General features: G+C 41.8%; 1 protein-coding gene across 1 annotated transcript in view; it reads right to left on the bottom strand.

Annotated features, from left to right (window-relative positions):
• Window positions 1–3,764, bottom strand: part of TBC1D25 (TBC1 domain family member 25) — a gene marked incomplete at its 5' end in the record, with an annotated part of 26,170 nt that overhangs the window by 2,900 nt on the left and 19,506 nt on the right.

Genomic DNA, 3,764 nt, shown 5'->3' on the forward strand with positions numbered 1-3,764 from the left:
CCTCTTTGGTCAAATTAAAATAAGTAAAGTTAAAATATTCTTTAAATAAATATACTTTATTAAAAATGATTTATTTTAATTTTATTTATTTATTTTAATTTGACCAGAGAGAGACATAGAAAGAGAGAAAGGAAAAGTGTGAAAGCAAGCCACCAGGTCCAGGACTTGAACCATGGTCAGCCATGTGATAGTGTCCAGCACCTTAACCACCATGCCACCTTATGACCCCATACCTCTCATATTTTAATGATATCAAGTAATATTTATTGAGCACTTACTATGTACCAGGCACTTGTACAAGGCTTGACATTAATGTAAGAAATAACAGGCCTCGCCTGGTAGTGTACCCAGTAGCAAACTGAACTGCAGTGCTGGAGGCCACATGGGCAACCAGAGGCTCAGATCCTTGGGTTGTCCTGAAAGCATGTCAGGTACATGCCTGTGTGCCCAAGATCCAAAGGAACTGGAGGGCTAGAGGAGGGGGACTGCAGCATGATGAGATCCCATTGAGGGTACCCCACTCTTGTGCATACATATGCTCTATCATGAATAAAAAATAAAACTTTTTTAAAAAAAGAATGAGACCAGCAGGTGGCAAGATGGTTTCTTTACTGGACTCTCACGTGGTCAACCATGGTGTGAACCTTGGACCTGGTGGCTTAAAACTCACACTGGGGGCGTGTGCATGCATGCCCAAAATCCCAAGAGGAGAATGGAGAAGAAGGAATTGTGATGTGGCTATTCCCCAGGGGGGCGATTTTTCACTTTCTCTCTCTCTGGCGAGTGCATGTGCCCTATAGCAAAAATCTCTCTTAAAAAAACAAAACAAAAAAAAAAACAAAAAAACAGAAGAAGAATACTGGAGGCTTGGTAGTACTACAGCGGTAAAACAGCTGGACTCTGATGGGAAAGGTTCTGGGATCATGTCCTGAGACCTCACTGAGAATGCTGGAAGCATGTGCCCATGACCCAGGATAGTTGAGGCTGGGGGGTGAATTGGAGTATGAAGATCCTGTTGGGGGTCACTGTCTCTCTATCTCCCTCTTTCTTTGTTCTGCCTCTCTTATGGAAAGAAAGAAAAACTTTAAAAAAGAAATAATACTAGCTAACATTTTCACAGTGCTAAGTGCCAAGAACTGTTCTAAGCCATTTGCGAACATTAACTTTGAACATTCCATCAATTCTATCAGATAGGGACTACTATCATTGCCACTCTGTATGAGGAAACAGACGCAGTCACAATAAGATCCTACCACAGCTAGTGAGTGAAAGGACCGACATTTGAGGCCCAGGCCCAAAGCTGGAGAGCCCAAATTCCTAGTCTCATATTCATGCTAGTCCTCCTCCCATAAATAGTAAAGACTACCATTACCATTCTCATTTTACAGACCATGACAAAAAGATGTGGAACAAATAGTATATGACCAAGATTCTTTTTTTTTTTTAATTGCCAGAGGGTATATGCACTTGCTAGAGAAAGGGAGATACTGAAATCACCACCTAATGGGGTATGCTCACATCACAATCCTTTCTCTACCATTTTTCCATCCTGTTAGGATTTGGGACACACATGCCCACCCGGTTTTTCAAGCCACCAGGACCAAGATTTGAACCACTGTTGGCCATGTGGGATCCAATTACCCAACGCATAGGGCTTAACCACTGTGCTACAGGTCAGCTTAGTAAGTGACCAAGATTCTACATCCAGGAAACTACAGGGCTGGGATCTGAACCTCATTTACCTTACTCAATCCAGAGCTCAGATATATTTTAGAAAAGTTATTTGGGGAACAGGTATGCCATGGGTATTAGTCTGCCTCTTCTCTCTTTCAAACTCTGTTAAATGAAAGAAACCATATTTTATTTGTTTAAGCCACTGTAATTTGCAGGCAAACACCATCACTAAGCATTACTTCATGGAGTCCACCACACTTTCTCCCACAGAGCTGAGAGGGAAGCAAACCTTGGACCACAGTTGGATGTCACTGCCTCTCCTTGAATGTCACTGTCTCTCCCTGAATGTTATACTGAAACCTAAAGGAGTTGAAAGGGAGGCCTGAGATCCACTCTCCATCCAAGTGAATAGCATTTCTATCTGTTCAGTTGCTTAAGCCAGAAACCCAAGAGACATGCTTGCCCTTCCTACTCTCTCACTCCCTGGGTCCAAACTACTGCCAAGCCCTGTGGCTTCTGTATGTCAATTGTACTTCAATTCCACCTCTTTTCTCCACACTGTCCCTCTGTATGAACCACCATATCTCTCACCTGAAACTGCCCCCTGACCAGTCTCTGCTTGCTCTTCGTCCCTCTCTAATCTCTCCTAATAGCTGCCAGAGTGGTCTTTCTAAAACATTAAAACACTTATTAGGGCCCGCAGGTGGTACAGAGGTTAAGGCAGCTAAATCCTTCATGGTCAATTCTGCAGTTCAAGTCCCAGACCTGGTGGCTTGAAAATCATATTGGGCATGTGTGCATGCATGCCCCAAATCTGAAGAGGACAATGGAAAAGGGATTGTGGTGTGGCCATTCCCTCTGGTGAGCACACATACCTTATAGCGAAACTAAAAACCAAAATAAAAAAGCCCATTTATTAAAAAGTAAAATGAAAAAGGTCACACTATTGAAATCAAACTAATAGTCTAAAAGACCTAATAGAAGAACCATTTCAAAGCAGAGCTAAGGCTTGATGATTTAAGTGAAAAAGTAGAGAGACTTGGAGGTAGGTCTCTTTTCTAGGCCTTTTTCCAGGCTCTACAGATCTGGAAGCAAGAAGATGGTGGCTCACAGCACCTACGGAGGACTGGGAAGGTTGAGATCCAAGGGTCCCACACCCAGTCAGGATAGTACAGACGTGGTGGGCCAGAGAAGGACTTTCTGACCATCAGAGTATGTCTAACTCATGAACCCTATTGGAAGAAAACAAATTGTCTAAGCAAATGACTACTGAATGACTACAAGAGCTCAAGGTAAGAGAAGGCAAAAGGGAAGGTAAATGGTGGTGGGCCACAGTTTGCTTTTTCAGTCTATTTATTTATTGGGTTATTGGAAAAGTCATGACGCATTTTTTCACAGAAAAATACGTCATGACTTTTCTGATGACTGATTATTTCTTTTCCGAGAGAGAAAGAGAAACAGCACTCCCAAGAGTGTCCTCATGCCATGATCTACCCACGGTCTTAGCCAGCCTGGATCATGGGCACATGCACACTCAACGTGCTCAAGGAGGGCCTGGGATGCGAAACCAGGACACTTCCTGTGTGTGGGTCTAGTTCTGTTACCACTGCTACCACCTGGCCCTACAGTTTTTAGTAGATTAGTTAAAATAAACATAAAATAACAAAGACAATATGATTTGTAATATTGTATGTTTGTAATGTTATATGTTGTATTAAGATTTTGGAAACATAAGCAACTTAGTGTGTTAGTAAGAAAATATAATGATAGCCTGGAATTTAAACAGGAAAACAATTAAAGCTGTCTAAGCAAAACCCAAATGTTAAGGAAGAATAAGAATTAGAAGTGTTCTGACTCCCCAATTCAAGGGCCAGGAAACAAGGGAAAGACTAAAAGAGTAAAAGTATTCTAAATATTTCACTATCAATTGTGTAAAAAAAAACAAAACCAAAAACACATAAATCTGGCTTTTTTTTTTTTTTTTAATGAGAGAGGCCTAAAACTAGGTGATCAAGAAAGGTTGAGGGTTAGGGTTAGGGTTAGGGTTAGGGTTAGGGTTAGGGTTAGGGTCAGGGTCAGGGTCAGGGGGC

The sequence above is a fragment of the Tupaia chinensis genome, unplaced genomic scaffold (assembly GCF_000334495.1).
Source record: "Tupaia chinensis unplaced genomic scaffold, TupChi_1.0 Scaffold143793_1, whole genome shotgun sequence".
NCBI lineage: Eukaryota > Metazoa > Chordata > Mammalia > Scandentia > Tupaiidae > Tupaia > Tupaia belangeri.